This window comes from Microtus pennsylvanicus, chromosome 20 (assembly GCF_037038515.1).
Source record: "Microtus pennsylvanicus isolate mMicPen1 chromosome 20, mMicPen1.hap1, whole genome shotgun sequence".
In the NCBI taxonomy this organism is placed as follows: Eukaryota; Metazoa; Chordata; class Mammalia; order Rodentia; family Cricetidae; genus Microtus; species Microtus pennsylvanicus.
In genome coordinates, this window is record NC_134598.1 from 21035417 (window position 1) to 21054269 (window position 18853).

Here is an 18853-nt window from a genome sequence, read left to right on the forward strand (position 1 = left end):
TGGACGGTGTATAGGGTTTCCTGATTATATCTCCCATGAATAATATTGAAAAGATATCTGCAAACCAGTCTTGAGTTTACACTCATTCTACATTCATTTTTAACTACATTTAAGCTGATTTATCACTTAAAGCTTGTAGAAACATTCTCTATCAGTTATTGAAATCCAAAACTTTTAAACATTTTGGGTACCAAAAAAAGTAAATTTCTTGATTTATTCTTACCCAGAAGAAAGATTGCAATTTAGTGCAAATTATCCCTTTAAGAACTGATCCAACACTTATCTCCGAAAAAGACATCTTCCCATAAAACAGAACTGTTCCAAATGTATGACAATTTTTCTATAACTAGCCATCTATCTATATGCTCTCATTTATATTTATTTCTTCATTAAGAGGAAAATTCAGTAACAAATTACAGTGTGAAATTCTGTAATCGACTTGTTACTTTGCACACTTATTTTCTAAAATGCCTAAAATAGTAGCAAATACACAGTAGACATTCCAAGATGCTTACTTAGTAAGCATTTATTTTTACTTCATATTTTCACATTTTAATGAGTAATTATACATATATATAGCTGTATTCAACTCTGTTCTTCACATAAACATGCTAAATTATAGCATCTTTTATAAAAAATTAAAAATAGCTCCACTTTATTGTGTTAGATAAGAATGTTCTAATTAGCGAATGTCCTCTACTTAGCCAAGAATTCAAAATACTCAAAGATATGTTCTGTTTTATATAGTTTGGAATATATAAATATGAATAATATATTTATACACATGTAATAAACTTTATATTTATGTATGTTATATAAACACATATAATCTATAGAAAAAGCAGCTGTGTAAAGATAAGTCACACAAAGGCATAGACACAAAAGAAGAAAAACAAAAAATAAATAAAATATTGATCATATAATTATTATAAATATATTTATAATAATCAATCTTATTTGTCAAAATTATGGTATTTATTTTGAGGAGCTAATAGAGTTATATTATGATTATTCATAGTTGATATTATATAACAATAGGTGATAAATATGTATTTCAATCGATTATAATTTTATACATATATTACATTATAATTTAGTACTTTGTTTTTATGTGTGTGTGTGTGTGTGTGTGTGTGTGTGTGTGTGTGTGTGTGTATGTATAGGCAAGTTACAGGCAGGTGTGGAAGTAAGAGCAAAATTTGCATTAGCTGATTCTCTCACTATGTGAGCCCCAGGAATTGAGCTCTGATCAAAAGGCTTGGTACAAGTATCTTTTCCAACTAAGTCATCTTGCTGACCCTCAATTGTTTTTTCTAAATCCACAACAAAAAAAGTATCCATGCCAAGTACAAGTCCCTAGCTCATTTTTATTATCATATCTTATTTCATTTCTTTATTGATTTACTTTTAACACATTTTCTTTAGGGATGGAGATACAGCTGAATGGTGGAATACTTGTCTAATATGTATGAGGGTTGAGAATTAATCCCCAGTATCCATTTTCTTACTTCAAGTATATTTTAACAGATTATTAAAAATCAAGAGATAATTAAGCAAAGGTTATCTCTAATGATTGGGTTTCTACATCATTTTAACATCTCAAGTAATTTGCTGGGTAATAGAAAAATACTAATTCTCTATTATTTCCTGTCATATCAACCACCAAACAAACAAAATATTAATCAATATCTAAAATTGCTTTTCTCCCTTAGGAATTACATTAAAAATAATTTCTAGATCTTAGAACACCCTTTATATTTCCTATGAATTAACTCCATGTTTATAATTAACTTATACATGTGCCATAATTTAAAGTCATTTTGTGGTGCTAGAGATCATGCTTAAAGGCTTGCAATTACTTGTCAGGTGCTCTACTGTAGAGATGCAGAGATTACATGTCACATCCTTAACATGTAATTTAAATTTGTGTTTGCTCATTCTAAGACATACTTTGAGTGATTTTTAATAAAATTATAGATATCGCGATATCCCTGAATAACAACCATTACAAAGGTGAATACAAACATGGGCTAGGTACCGTACAAACCATTCTATGTTCACTCATTGAATACGGTGTACCTTGTAGTCCTCATCATGAAGTTTAAGAAACGGAGTCACAAGAAAAGCAAAGATCACTCACTGTTGAGCATAGCTAGCAAAAGACAGAATTTAAAACAGATTTGAAACAGATATTCCAGAGGTCACAGATTTACATAAATTACAAGCTGTATACAATATTGGATGTGTTCTTAACTTTTTGGCATTGGCAAGGATGAAAGGATCATTTCATATAGTCCTGTCAAGCCTACTAAATCATCTTAGCTCAGATATGCCTTGAAATTGCAGTGCAGCTTTGCCTGAGTTTCCCACATGCTGGGACTACAAGCATGCTTGATTGTAAGTCATCATGATTTTACTCTATAGTGAAAATATCTTCCTTTTTGGTCCATCATTAGTAATTAAAATTGTGGAGTGGGATTGCTCAGTGAGTGGCTTAAAGCATTTTCTTCTCTTCTAGAGAACCTGAATTTAGTTCCTGGTGCCCATATTAGGCGGCACACAACTGCCTGTTTATGCCCGTCAATGCCGCTGGCCATCAGTGGCACTTCACTCATGTGGACATACCCACATTCAGACATGCATGACTTTATGCATATTTCTAAAAAATTATATATTTCTAACATAATTAGAGTGGCATGGGAATCTTTTAAATGCCAGAGAATTTATTAAGTGAGATGAATTAAATTCAAAGAATTAATTATACAAGTTAAATAGATCTGAAATAAGCAGTACTCTGTTCTCATTTATTTTTAAATATGCTTTGTCATGGTCCTAATCTTGAGTTGGCTGATAAGTTTTGTCAATTTAGAGCTTTAAGAATGAATGTTATTGGGGCGTTAAGACTTTCTTCATATTGAGAAGGTTCAGCATTTGCTCAGATGAAAGCTTCGATCACATTTCAGCTTTGGACTATTCAGAGAAAGCTAAATCAGAACTGAGACAAATCCATCAAGGAAGAGGGAACTGACCCATTCTCTTTTTGTCTTCGTATATGTTTATCCTAGATCCTGGGCAGGAATAATAATCCTAGATGCTGCCAGCTATGTGTCAGGCACTTAAATTCTAGATTTGTAATGTGAGATTAATTACAGGCAAGTCTTTGGAAGTCTTCCCATGAGAACACCATGCGTCTTTCCTGTATTTGTCACCAGAGTGGCAAAATGTGTGAAGAGAACTACTTAAATGAGGGCATTTTACTTGAACTTAGTTTTAGAAGTTTCGTCCTGGTATCATTTGTCTCCATCCTCGTATGTCTGAGGTGAAGCAAAAGAGCATAGCAGAAGGGTGTGCTGGCACTCAGGGTCAGGAAAATAGAGGAGAGAGTGAGAGGAAGGAGAAGAGATGGAGAAGAGGGAGGGGGAAGAAAGGGAGACGCAAGGAAGAGGAAGGAGAGAGTAGAAAATAGAGGCAGAGAGGGACAGAGAGAAGAGAGAATAGCTAGAGGCTTTGGACAAGAAGTAGTATCCTCTAGAAGAAGCATGCCCTGTGACCTACTTTCTCCACGAGGCTCCAACTACTGCTTGCTACCCATTGATAATGTTGACATGCTCGTGATCCAATCACCATTCAATAGTTCATCATGAGCTGGCACCAAACCTTTAATGCATGATCCCAAAGGAATATTTCATTCAATGAAATTCATAGATATATCCACTAATTTAGTTTATTTCTTACCTTTAGTCTATCAAATTGAGTCACCTACTGTTTTCTCATCCTTTAATCAGGAATATACATTGCCTGATCTGAGACGCTGTTTAGGTGAAGTCTCATTTTGCATAGGTTGACACCTCTTCCTTTTGTTACAGAGAATAAAACTTCTAGAGCTCTGCTTACCAGGAGATAACTGTGTTAATGGTACTTTCTTGATGTCTTTTGGATTATTGATAACTCACAGTGACAAATCTGGCATGATTACCAGTCACTAAACTTGTTCTAAATACACCTAAGCTTTCACCATACACATATGGTTGAAATATACATTCAACAATACAACATATTGTTGTCAGTATTACAGTTTCAGTCTTGTTATGGTTTGGATAATGTTTGTTCCCTGCAAGCTCATGGGCTCAAAGATTAAACCTTAGATGCTAACATTATTTAAGGAGGTGGTAGCAGTTTCAGAAGGTAGAATCTAGCTGAAGCAAGAAGATCCCTGTGGCAAGCACCTCCGCTAAACTGCTTCCTGTTCACTATGACGTCAAGAAATTCCACTATCACACTCTCCTGCCATCATGATGCTCTTCCCAAGTTTATGGTCCCAAGCAACCACTTGCAGAAGACTTTTCAACTGTGAAAAGATTAACATTTTCTACTTTAAATATTTTGTCAGGTATCTGGCTCTAGCTATGCAGAAGTTCTAACACAGAGCTTTCGGTGTAATAATGGAAATTCTGCTCTACATTTTTGAGCTTCATATTCCTTGATGTGTTCATTAACTCAATCAAAGACTCGCCATCTGAAGACCTACTATTACCAGCCTCGTATTGTGACTTATTGCTTCATCAAATATTCCTCAGTAGCTTGTAATAGTCTAGGCATTCTTGAGAATGTGAGGCTTCTGAGAGTAAAGCCAACATAACACAGAAACCATTGCACTAAAGAGGCACAGATAAATTGCCCTCATTCTGCTGAGTAACTCCCCACCCACGCACAGGCAGAGAGCTCTAATTATCAGTGGGCCACACATAAAAAGACAGGAATGTAGGAGGGAATGCCTTGGAAGGAAAGATGCCAGTGGGGGAGTGAGTGGGCTATTGGGGAAAAGTACCGAGTGAAAATGACTAAAATTCGTTAAATAAGTGTATGAAACTGTCAAACAATTAAAAATTCAATTAAAAACAGGCAAAAAAAGATTCTCATATCCAAGTGATGCTAAGCAATATAGAGACAAAGGAAGTGGTTCAGCGTATAAAGAGAACACTTGGCAAGATGAAAGTCCGAGTTTATATTTCCATCATCAACCCCTCCCCCCCCCAAAAAAAGACAAGTAAGAAAAGTCAACAACAGCAAACAATGACAACAAAATCCTCCGCATGACAGTGTGTATCTGTAATTCCAGTCCTTCTTATATGGAGATACAATCCGGAGACAGCATACAGAGTCCAGTAAATCTCAGAGGTTTAGTCTGTACTGCGAGCTTCAGATACAAGTGATTATCTCATAATGATGCCAAGTAATTGAGGAAAACTCCTATGTTTATCTCAGGTGAACTTGCCTACACCTACATCCTCGTGTGAACACACGGGTGTATTCTGCACTTGCACAAAACATCATAGTACGATGTACAATAGTCTATTTTCCATTTGACTTTATTTGCTGTTATTTCCCCTAATAGACTGCATTTTAAGTTTTCTTGGGGTCCCATTTCTTTCCCCCAGCTAAAATTTCACTGTAGAGGTTTCCCTCCTTACAACCCTACAACATTGAAACCTGAAATCTACTTTTATCATCATTGAACTCGGGAAATTTCATATGAGTGGAAATCCAACAAAGACTTAAGCAGAAGCCGGGCGGTGGTAGCGCACGCCTTTAATCCCAGCACTTGGGAGGCAGAGGCAGGCGGATCTCTGTGAGTTCGAGACCAGCCTGGTCTACAAGAGCTAGTTCCAGGACAGGCTCCAAAACCACAGAGAAACCCTGTCTCGAAAAACCAAAAAAAAAGAAAAAAGAAAAAAGAAAAGAAAAAAAAAGACTTAAGCAGAAATATGCCATGACCTTACTTACATACAAAAATATCAATCCTTGTGCTTTTACTAAAGTCAGATGTTAAGAAAGATTGCGGGTGTGACCACTGAGCTAGCCCAAGAGAAGTAGTGAGAGAGTCTGGTGTATTCCAGAATAACTGCGAAGACATATCTTGCCATACAGCTCTGTAGCTATTGCTTCCAGTCAGAATAGGTATGAAGTAGCTAACTGCCGATATGGGTAAAATTGTAGTAGCCTTGTGAAGAGGGGTACAAAAGGTCAGCTATATGAGTTTAACTTGCAGTGGTTTAAATTACACTAAATATCGCAGAGGATTTGTTAAATGTTTAGTTGAACACACAAGTCTGAAATTTATCAACATAGTTGCTATATTTTCAGTTACCTATTCAGTTGTTAAAGATTATTTACTATTAATTGATAAAATAGTTCAGAATCAAGAAAGTAAATGGGGAAAGGTGGAGGAAGCAGGAGGAGGGGAAAAGGTGAAGAGCATTGTAAATGGGAAAAGAATGTATTAGAAAAATTCTTAATAAAAAAGAAGAAAAACATCAAGAAAGAAAATAAATGTTGGTAGAAAAGAGTACAAGGTCTGTACAATAAGCATCCAATGACATATCAGTTTCTCAGTTTCAAAGTTAATAATATACAATTACCTGCATTTGTGCAGCGTGGTATGGTATTTTAGCATGTTCTGGTCGAATCTGTGAGGATTTATGTTTCTATCTTGTTAACATTATGCTGTGTTTGGATCTTTTGAAGCTCCTCTCTTCCAGTTCATTTTAAAAAGTCAGACTAATTGCACTGAGCTATAGTTCCTCCTTTGTGCTACAGAACATTGGGATACATGGTTTCTACCTAAGCTCTTTGGAACCCTATTATAGATATTATTCTTCTAGCCCCTCCCACTTCTACTAGCCTTTCATGATTATTATCACACTTACTATTTATCTATGGTAAAGATCACTTTTGGATGACTGCAAGAAACTTTTCATAGATCTTTTTGTTTGTTCTCCTCTGATATATTCTCCAGTGTAGCCAAGAAGATATTATAAAGAAAATTCCAATAAGGTTGTCCTCACTTTTGAAAACTCCTAGAGTTCCTTAATTTCCTCAGTACCGAATACAAACTCCTCCCATGTCCTTCTCCAATCTAACAGTTCTAGCATTCGGTCTTACCATATCTCTCATCTAGAGATTATTCCTTGCTCTGTCCACACACGGGTATTTTACTTTTGGTCTATATAGATGCAGTTTCTTACATGCCACATCTCCTCACCCGGAATTGCTTTATTCACCCTGCAACCGTAAAGTGGTACCTTACTTTGCTATCTCTGTGTGTTTGTTCATCAATTGGATTTGTGGCCTTTTCGCTTGGCTTACACCTGACCCTTCACCTACATGATGCTTTAATTAGTTTTTACCAAGCTGTCTGCCCATTATATTGCAAAACTCTAAAACTTAATCAAATATATTGTACAGGATTGATACCCAAACATTCACCAAATTTGAAGTAAATAGAATGAAAAAAGCTAGATGTGAGATTTGTGATGCCACAATGTTAAATTAGATCAAAAATAAGATTTATATTACCTTATATCTTATTATGAGTAAACTGAGAAAACTCAAACTTAGAATGAGTTTGGGAGGTTTTAAATTTTTAAGTCCATTTATAATTAGAAAAACCTATAACCTTCTCTAAGCAACAGCCTCAGGAAATTGAATTTTAAAAAAAATTCTGCAGTGTGTGTACCCAAATTGCAAGAACTATCGAGAAGCTATAAAATCTGAACAGAAAGTACAAAAACACAGACTGCAATTTCTGCTCCTCGGTGGGGGAAATTAATAGAGCTAAAGAGTGTTCAGGACATTTTGTGCATCACGCCTGGGACAAACCGAATGGGGAGTTCGTTTATCCATCGCTCTCCAGAACTGAAGAACACCATTGGCATTTAACAAAAAGAATCTTAGAAGAATTAAAAATAGACCCAGTCCAAAATTCGGCAAACAAAAATAATTTACTGCTTTTGCTGGGAAAACAAAACCCAAGGAATCACATTCCCAGTGGCATTCTTGCTGTAATTTCTGGGTGAGGCAATGAGACAGATTTAAGCCCCAATTATACCCTAGAGTAGAATGAAATGTGTTCCCATTTGCTTGATATGTGTTACAATGTAGTCAGGAACATGCTTCATGTTGTTTAAGTTTGGCCCACTTCACTCCTTATTAGATTTCATTCACATGACCTTAAGTAGCATCAGTTTTTACAGAATATGAATGCTAGCTAACAAGCAGAAAGTATTCCAAATTGTACTCCAGAATATAACCAAATATAAAAATAAATCCATAAATCCTTTGGTACATGTTCTGATGAAATATGTGTCATTATATTTTTCTTTTTGCCAACCTGATTTTCTAAGCTCAATGCATACACTTGGATTTAGTTTGCAGCTTAGGAAAAAATGCCATGCCAGTCCAAGGGCTAGACAACACCTATATGCTTCACGGGAGTAATGCTTCATACCTGGGGTGCCACAAGGATGTGCAACCCAGTTTCCTGCTTTCCAAATGCCTAGGTACGCAGTCATCTCTCACTGCAAAGGGGTGCTTGGTTTTAGGGTTCCCAACAAAACCTGTAGGCACTCAGTTCTTTTACAATGAATCATATTGCTATTTGAATGTAACCTATGTACAACTTCTTTTGTAAATACAGGTCATCTGTAATACATGTTAAATGGTATATTCTGTGCAGTCATTTTAAAAATTCTATTTTTAGCTATTATTTGCAAGAAAAAGTCTGTGACTATGAAATATGAGTTCAAATCATTTTATAAATATTTTAGTTTACATTTGCTTAAATATACAGATGTAGAATACATACATTTTGAGGAAGGAATATATTTTATATATTTTCAAATTATGATTTTGGGGTTAAAAATTTAGCTTGGTGGTAAAGACAAGCATAGCATATGCAAGCAAGACTGTGTTTTTTTTTCTCCCAACACTGCGAAACAAACATATGAGCACTATTTAGCTATTATATATTGCTCTTTGGTTAGCAATTATCCAGTTTGCTTTATTAATTTTTCTATCTGAACATATACTAACTTTTTATGCTGCCTATTAATCTGTGCTCTAATTTTTATGAGTTGGACGCATATGTTGAATGTAGAACATCCTTTCAGAAAATTGTGAAGACAAATTTAAGTTATTATTTCACAGACAACACTTTACTCGGTAAGAGAAGAGTTATTATTCTAGGATAAATATACAATGTAGAGCTGAAGCACTATTCTCAACAGCAGCATTGTTTGATTCTCTATTTTAAAATAGCCTTAAAATGTGGCATATTTATACAATGGAGTATTACTCAGCTGTTTAAAACAGTGACATCAGGAAATTCGAAGGGAAATGATGGAACTAGAAAAATCATCATCCTGAGTGAGTAACCCAGATCATGAAAGGCAAACATAGTATGTACTCTCTCATAAATGGATATTATCTGTAAAGTAAAGGATAGCTCTGCTACAATCCACAGCCCCAGAGAGACTAGGAAACCTGGAAATCTGATGCGCAAGGCAAACTCCCATGAACCTACAAGGATGACCTCAGCTAAGATTCCAACCAATAGTGGATAGGTAGCCTAAGCTGGGCATCTTTAATCAGATTTGAAACCTACTCCAATTGTTATCAGATCCTTAGTGCAGTAACTGATGGAAACAAATTTAGACATCTCCAGTCAAGCATTTGGATAGGAAATCCTTTTGAGGAGAGAAGAGAGAAGGATTATATGAACCCAGTAGGGATGAAGATGTAGGGGTGGGGTGAAGAATGGGGGAATGTTAGGGTCATCATAAGGGAACTCACAGAAGTGACTGCTCCGCTCACAGATTATGGACTGTGGACCACAGCTATGGACCAGCCTAGGCCTTCTGCTTATGGGTGACAGTTCTGTCACCTGGTCTGCTCATCCATCTCCTGGCCATGGAGGAACAGGTCTGGTCCCTAACGCTTTGGCTGGGTTTTAAATATCTGTTCCTAATGCTGGGTTGCCTTACCCAGCCTTAACACAAGCAGAGGAGCTCAGTCCTACCTCAATTTGATATGCCACGCTTTGTTGACACCCACGGGAGGATTTTGCCTTTCTGAGCAAAGATGGAGGAGGGTGGATTGGGGCGGGGGAGGGGAGAGGAGGGTTTACTGTGGTCAGAATGCAAATTAATGAATAAATTTAATTAACAAATTTTTTCCTTATTAACATACTCTTAAAAAATAAAGCCATTCTAATATCTTCTTGAGTTACCTCAGAAAAAATAGCATTTTTTCTCTTTCTGACAAAACAGAGACGTACTGAGTTTTCAAAATCTGTACTTAACCTTTCTTATTAAAATAACTAATATCAAACGTTTCCAGAGTCCTGCAAATTTAATCTTACCTGACTTGCCATTTATTAATAATATCATAGGGTGAACTAATTAAACACATCCTACTTTTTGTCATAAAACAATTTCTACAATTTTACTCTTCTTCCAAATTAATTTGAATGTGCACCTAAAGCAAAATTTACATTTTAATATTCCATTTATACTTTAAAATATCTCAGTATCAGATTAAACTATAAAATAAATCACTCGCTCATATGAAACCATTCATTCAGTAATTCACAGCTTCTGCTTGCTGAATTTTACTTTTTAAGAGACTGAAATTCGTACCAATGAAAATTTCATGAGCAAAATTGGTAGAATGGTTTTATAAATATATTGGAAATACATGTACCAAAGACAATGTATGAAATGAAAATGGGTATTTGATTATCTATTATGACATATTTTAAATTAAAAAATAAACTTCAACTAATTTTAAATATGTGTAATTTAATCCAAATTCTGATTTTGTAACTTTTTTTCCTTTTAATTGTAATTTTACAGTTCTGGGGATCAAACTTTGAGACTCAAGCAAGAACTCTACTACTAGACTAAAAGGCTACTTTTAAATGAAGAAGAAATCCTAGCTACCATTACCAATTCATCTCCATACCAAGATCTCTTTATATATAATTTAGAAAGTGCTAAATGAAATTCCCCATTATAAAGTTTATGACATTATGCTTCTGCTAACTCTTCAATCATGTGAGACAGTAGACTATTGCCTGTTAATGAATGCCTAGATCACCTGTACATTTACAAACCATTACAGCTCAATTGTCTCAAATTTGTCAAAGTTACAAGACAAATACATTCAAATAAGTTCAAAATAGATAAGCATAACTACAAAATACTCATTATCCCAGTAAAATAAATAGCATAAACAACCTGTGTCATTAAAGAATACACTTAAAGGAAAACCAATTTAAAAAGAAGCCAGGTACGTGTGTTTTTCTATGTGTGTCTGTGTGTGCATACGTATTATATATGTGTATTTTTATACCCATTATCCAAAGTTTCATATTCAACACTTCTTCCTTTTTGGTTTAAAGTAATATATAAAAGTTGCCTTTAGAACACATCTTCTCCCATGACCCTTTCCCACTAAGAGTGGTTTCTTTTTTTATTTTATTGATTTTTATTGAGCGCTACATTTTTCTTTTAATAGCTAGTCACTCAAAATTTTATACTGGGAAGCTAGTTTTCTTAAATGATACGATGAAGTCATTCATTTCTGATTTGTGTGCTACTATGTACATGCAGTGTAGAAAGCAGAAGGTGGCATATGTCACCCGAGCAGTCCCCTGTAACATTTAAGGATAACACCTTCTGTCAAGCATGTCACTGGACGTTTTAAGTTCACTTATAGTTCATATGTCCATACATTACAATGCTGGAAGTTCTGTGGATAGCATAAGTACCTATGTGAATCCAAACATGTTTCCTATAAGAATGTAAAAGATGATTACAGAAAGGAAATGGGAAATGCTGGTGAGCTCTTCCTAGATGTCAGTTAGTCAGGATGATAGTGTATCACACAGCACATCAATGTTAGACAGGAAGCAGCTGCAATCAAAGTTATTATTTTAGCATTCACTGAGACTTTAAGGAAGCTAAATCTGATAAACTTAGGCCATGTGTTGTTCGTGTTATGGTATTTCTATGATGAAACATCATGTCCAAAAGCAATTTGGGGAGGGGAGGGATTTATTTGGCTTACACTTCCACACTCTAGTCCATCACTGAAGGAAGTAAGGACAGAAATGCAAGTGTTGGAATCTAAATTCAGGGGCTGAGGCAGAGGCTGTAGAGGACTGTTTTTACTCATGACTTTCTCAGTCTGCTTTTTTTTTTATTTTTTTTATTTTTATTTTTTTATTGATAAAAGGAGAATAAAGAAAAGAAAGAAAAAAAACCAAATTTCCACCTCCTCCCAGCCTCCCATTTCCCTCCCCCTCCTCCCATTCTTCTCGCCCTCCTCCCACCCCTCTCCCCTTCCCCCCACTTTTCTCCCCCTCCCTCTCCAGTCCAAGGAGCCTAGCCAGTTTGGATGTTCACCTTCCTAGATATGGAAGGAGGGGGGAGGACCTAGGACTTACCACAGGGCAGGGAACCCTGACTGCTTTTTTTTTTTTTTATTAAATCCAAAACTACCAGCCCAGGGACGGCACCAGCCACAATGAGCTGGGCCCTTCTCATCAGTCACTAAATAAAAATATACCCTAAAGAAGGCGGCCGGATCACCACCGGGCGGCGGAAGGCGGCCGGATCACTACCGGGCAGCGGAAGGCGGCCGGAGGACGCCGGAGGACTCCCAGCACAGCCGGCGGGGACCGACTGGGACAGCCTGGTACCGGCTGGGACTGGAGCAGCAGCAGAGGACACAGGCTGCTGGCGGCGGGAACCCTCCCAGCAGCAGAAGCAGACAGCAGGGACCGCGCACAACACCGAGAACAGATTGCCCCACTACAATTAAACCAAAGAGGTAGGCCTTCGGTTGGGAGGTCCCTGGCAAAGGAGGAGCCGGGTCCTATTCCTGAAGACCCTTCTGAGGGGTGAGAGGGATCTTGGCCCCCGGCAGGAACCAGGAAACAGAGCAAGGGCATTTTGTAAGAGGAGCCCCTGGCCAGCAGGGAAACCTGAACTAGTTTTAACAGACCCCTTAGATAGCATCGATAGGAGGAAATGGGTAGGCGCCAAGGAAAGAATTCACCCAATAATCTGAAAAACAACATGAAAACACCAGAACCCAATGATCTTGCAACAGAAAGTCTCCAACACCCTAAGACAGAAGAAGTGGAAAAAATTGACTTTATGAAAGCAGTGGAATCCCTTAAACAACATGTGAAAAATGCCCTTATAGAAATGGATGAGAAGTATAACCAAAAATTTGAAGAAATGAGTAAATACGTACATAATACCCTGGGAAACCAAGAAAGAATGATCAAACAGGTAATGGAAACAGTTCAAGAATTGAAAACTGAAATGGAAGCAAGGAAGAAAACACAAACTGAGGACCAGCTGGATATGGAAAATCTAGGTCAATGAGCAGAGCCTACAGAAACAAGCATAATCAATAGAATACAAGAAATAGAAGAAAGAATCTCAGATTCTGAGGACACCATAGAGAAAATAAACGCGCTGATCAAAGAAAACTGCAAAACCAACAAATTCTCATTACAAAACATTCAGGAATTATGGGACACAATAAAAGACCAAATCTAAGAATAATAGGAATAGAAGAAGGAGAAGAGTCACAGCTCAAAGGCCCAGAAAATATTTTGAACAAAATTATGGAAGAAAACTTTCCCAACATAAAGAAAGATATTCCTTTGAATATTCAAGAAGCATACAGAACACCAAACAGACTGGATCAAAGGAAAACATCCCCTCGCCATATAATAATCAAAACACAAAATATACAGGTTAAAGAAAGAATACTAAGAGCTGTAAAGGAAAAAGGCCAAGTAACTTATAAAGGTAAACCGATCAGACTTACACCTGATTTCTCTATGGAAACAATGAAAGCCAGAAGGTCCTGGATAGAAGTACTGCAGAAGCTAAGAGACCATGGATGCAAGCCCAGACTACTATACCCAGCCAAGCTTTCATTCACTATAAATGGAGAAATCAAGACATTCCAGGATAAGAACAAATTTAAACAATACGTAGCCACGAACCCAGCCCTACAGAAAGTAATAGAAGGAAAACCGCAACCCAAGGAATCCAACATTGCCAACACTGCCTACAATAACTTGGGCATCTAGCGACCCTTCGCTAGCACAACTCAAAGAAGGGAGACACACAAATTCTACTTCCAAAAACAATAAGAATATCCGGCATAAACAACCACTGGTCATTAATATCACTTAATATTAATGGTCTCAATTCACCTATAAAACGGCACAGGCTAAGAGATTGGATATGAAAACAGGATCCAACATTCTGCTGTTTGCAAGAAACTCATCTCAACCACAAAGACAGGCATCTACTCAGAGTAAAGGGTTGGGAAAAGGTCTTTCAAGTAAATGGTCCTAAGAAAAAAGCAGGTGTGGCCATATTAATTTCTAACAAAACTGACTTCAAACTAAAATCAATCAGAAGAGATCGAGAGGGACACTTCATACTCATAACAGGAACAATTTGTCAGGATGACATCTCAATCTTGAATATTTACGCCCCTAATATAAAAGCACCCACGTATGTAAAAGAAATATTACTAAAACTCAAGGCAGACATCAAACCACACACACTAGTAATAGGAGACTTCAATACACCTCTCTCAGCAATGGACAGGTCAATCAGACAGAAACCTAATAGAGAAGTAAGAGAACTACTGGAGGTAATGAAGCAAATGGACTTAACAGACATCTATAGAACATTCCACCCAAATAGGAAAGAATATACCTTCTTCTCTGCAGCCCATGGAACCTTCTCGAAAATTGACCACATACTCGGAAACAAAGGAAACCTCCACAGATACAAAAAAATATGAGTGTCCACCTGTGTCCTATCAGATCACCACGGATTAAAGTTAGAATTCAACAACAATCCTACCTCCAGAAAGCCGACAAACTCATGGAAACTGAACAGTCAACTACTGAACCACACCTGGGTCAAGGAAGAAATCAAGAAAGAAATTAAAGTCTTCCTTGAATTTAATGAAAATAAAGGGACAACATACTCAAACCTATGGGACACCATGAAAGCAGTGCTAAGAGGAAAGTTCATAGCACTAAGTGCCCACTTAAAGAAAACAGAGAAAGCATACATCGGAGACTTAACAGCACACCTGAAAGCTTTAGAAAAAAAAGAAGCAGACACGCCCAGGAGGAGTAGAAGACTGGAAATAATCAAACTGAGGGCAGAAATCAACAAAATAGAAACGCAGAAAACAGTCCAAAGAATCAATGAAACAAAAAGTTGGTTCTTGGAGAAAATCAACAAGATCGACAAACCCCTATCCAAACTAATTAAACGACAGAGAGAGAACACGCAAATAAATAAGATCAGAAATGAAAAGGGGGACATAACCACAGACACAGAGGAAATTCAGAGACTCATTAGATCTTACTACAAAAGCCTGTATGCCACAAAACTAGAAAATGCAAAAGAAATGGACATTTTTTTAGATAAGTGCCACATACCAAAGCTAAACCAAAACCAGGTGAACAATCTAAACAGATCTGTTAGTCACGAAGAACTAGAAACCATTATCAAAAAATCTACCTTCCAAAAAAAGCCCAGGACCAGATGGTTTCAATGCAGAATTCTACCAGAACTTCCAAGAAGAGCTAATACCTATACTCCTTAATGTATTTCACAATATAGAAACAGAAGAGTCATTGCCAAATTCCTTTTATGAAGCTACAGTTACCCTGATACCAAAACCTCACAAAGACCCAACCAAGAAAGAGAATTACAGGCCTATCTCACTCATGAATATTGACGCAAAAATTCTCAATAAAATACTGGCAAACCGAATCCAAGAACACATTAGAAAAATTATCCATTATGATCAAGTAGGCTTCATCCCAGAGATGCAGGGCTGGTTCAACATACGCAAATCTATCAATGTAATCCAGCATATAAATAAACTGAAAGAAAAAAAACATATGATCATTTCATTAGATGCTGAAAAAGCATTTGACAAAATTCAACACCCCTTTATGATAAAAGTCTTGGAGAGATTAGGGATACAAGGGTCATACCTAAATATAATAAAAGCTATTTACAGCAAGCCGTCGGCTAATATTAAATTAAATGGAGAAAAACTCAAAGCCATCCCACTAAAATCAGGAACACGACAAGGATGTCCACTCTCTCCATACCTCTTCAATATAGTGCTTGAAGTTCTAGCAATAGCAATAAGACAACATAAAGGGATCAAGGGGATTCGTATCGGAAAAGAAGAAGTTAAGCTCTCGTTATTTGCAGATGATATGATAGTATACATAAGCGACCCCAAAAACTCTACCAAAGAACTCCTACAGCTGATAAACACCTTTAGTAATGTGGCAGGATACAAGATCAACTCCAAAATATCAGTGGCCTTCCTATACACTAAGGATAAGGAAACAGAGAGGGAAATTAGAGAAGCATCACCTTTCACGATAGCCACAAATAGCATAAAATATCTTGGGGTAACTCTGACCAAGGATGTGAAAGATCTATTTGACAAGAACTTTAAGTCTTTGAAGAAAGAAATTGAAGAGGACACCAGAAAATGGAAAGATCTTCCTTGCTCCTGGATTGGGAGGATCAACATAGTAAAAATGGCAATTCTACCAAAAGCAATCTATAGATTCAATGCAATCCCCATCAAAATCCCATCAAAATTCTTCACAGATCTGGAGAAGACAATAATCAACTTTATTTGGAAGAACAAAAAACCCAGGATAGCCAAAACAATCTTATACAACAAAGAATTGTCTGGAGGCATTACCATCCCTGACTTCAAACTCTACTACAGAGCTACAGTATTGAAAACAGCTTGGTATTGGCATAAAAACAGAGAAGTCGACCAATGGAATCGAATAGAAGACCCTGACATTAACCCTCAAACCTATGAACACCTGATTTTCGATAAAGGAGCTAAAAGTATACAATGGAAAAAAGAGAGCATCTTCAACAAATTGTGCTGGCAAAACTGGATGTCAACCTGTAGAAGAATGAAAATAGATCCATATCTATCACCATGCACAAAACTCAAGTCCAAATGGATTAAAGACCTCAATATCAGTCCGAACACACTGAACCTGATAGAAGAGAAAGTGGGAAGTACTCTACAACACATAGGCACAGGAGACCACTTCTTACGTATAACCCCAGCTGCACAGACATTAAGGACCTCATTGAATAAATGGGACCTCCTGAGGCTGAGAAGCTTCTGTAAAGCAAAGGACACTGTCGCTAAGACACAAAGGCAACCCACTAACTGGGAGAAGATCTTCACCAACCCCGCAACTGACAAAGGTCTGATCTCCAAAATATATAAAGATCTCAGGAAACTAGACCGCAAAAGGCTAACCAACCCAATTATAAAATGGGGCATTGAGCTGAACAGAGAATTCTCAACAGAAGAACTTCAAATGGCCAAAAGACACTTAAGGTCATGCTCAACTTCCTTAGCAATCAGGGAAATGCAAATCAAGACAACTTTAAGATACCATCTTACACCTGTCAGAATGGCTAAAATCAAAAACACCAATGATAGCCTTTGCTGGAGAGGTTGTGGAGAAAGTGGTACACTCATCCATTGCTGGTGGGAATGCAAACTTGTGCAACCACTTTGGAAAGCAGTATGGCGGTTTCTCAGGAAATTCGGGATCAACCTACCCCTGGATCCAGCAATACCACTCTTGGGAATATACCCAAGAGAGGCCCTATCATACAACAAAAGTATATGCTCTACGATGTTCATGGCAGCATTGTTTGTGATAGCCAGAACCTGGAAACAACCTAGATGCCCTTCAATGGAAGAATGGATGAAGAAAGTATGGAATATATACATATTAGAGTACTACTCAGGAATAAAAAACAAGGACTTCTTGAATTTTGCATGCAAATGGATGGAAATAGAAAACACTATCCTGAGTGAGGTAAGTCAGACCCAAAAAGAGGAACATGGGATGTACTCACTCATATTTGGTTTCTAGCCATAAACCAAGGACATTGAGCCTATAATTAGTGATCCTAGAGAAGCTAAATAAGGAGAACCCAAAGAAAAACATATAGGCATCCTCCTGAATATTAACCTTCAGCAGGTGATGAAAGGAGACAGAGACAGAGACCCACATTGGAGCACCAGACTGAAATCTCAAGGTCCAAATCAGGAACAGAAGGAGAGAGAGCATGAGCAAGGAACTCAGGACCGCAAGGGGTGCACCCACACACTGAGACAATAGGGATGTTCTACTGGGAACTCACCAAGGCCAGCTGGCCTGGGTCTGGAAAAGCCTGGGATAAACCGGACTCTCTGAACATAGCGGACAATGAGGACTAATGAGAACTCAAGAACAATGGCAATGGGTTTCTGATCCTACTGCATGCACTGGCTTTGTGGGAGCCTAGGCAGTTTGGATGCTCAACTTACTAGACCTAGATGGAGGTGGGGGTTCCTTGGACCTCCCACAGGACAGGGAACCCTGATTGCTTTTCGGGCTGGGGGGGGACTTAATTGGGGGAGGGGGAGGGAAATGGGAGGCGGTGGCGGGGAAGAGACAGAAATCTTTAAAAAATAAATAAATTTATAAAAAAAATATATACCCTAGAGCCCAACCTTACAGAGACACTTTCTCAATTTATTTTCCCTTCTTTCAAATGACTCCAGCTTGTATGATGTTGACCTCAAATTAGCCAGCACATGCATGCTTCTCATGAAATCTCACCACATTTAGATAAAGCAAAGAGTGATAAAAATCCACCAATGGACCATTTGCTAACATAAATTGGATATTACTTATTATTTAATTTATATACTCTGAATTTTGTTTCTCAATCCTGAAGTGACAAGGAAACCATCTGGAGCCAGTTGCTCCATAAAAACTTTGGTGTTCCAATACATCAAGCCCCTCTTCCCACTTAAACTTTATCCTTTCAATCTTAGGAAATTGTTCAGTGGTTAAGCACTTGCCCCTCAAACATTCAGAATACAGTTTAGGTCC

General features: G+C 37.3%; 1 protein-coding gene across 6 annotated transcripts in view; it reads right to left on the reverse strand.

The window, feature by feature from the left end:
- The window catches only part of Ppfia2 (PPFI scaffold protein A2), a 345304-nt gene that overhangs the window by 259933 nt on the left and 66518 nt on the right, over window positions 1–18853 (reverse strand). The gene's annotated exons all lie outside the window — the stretch shown is intronic.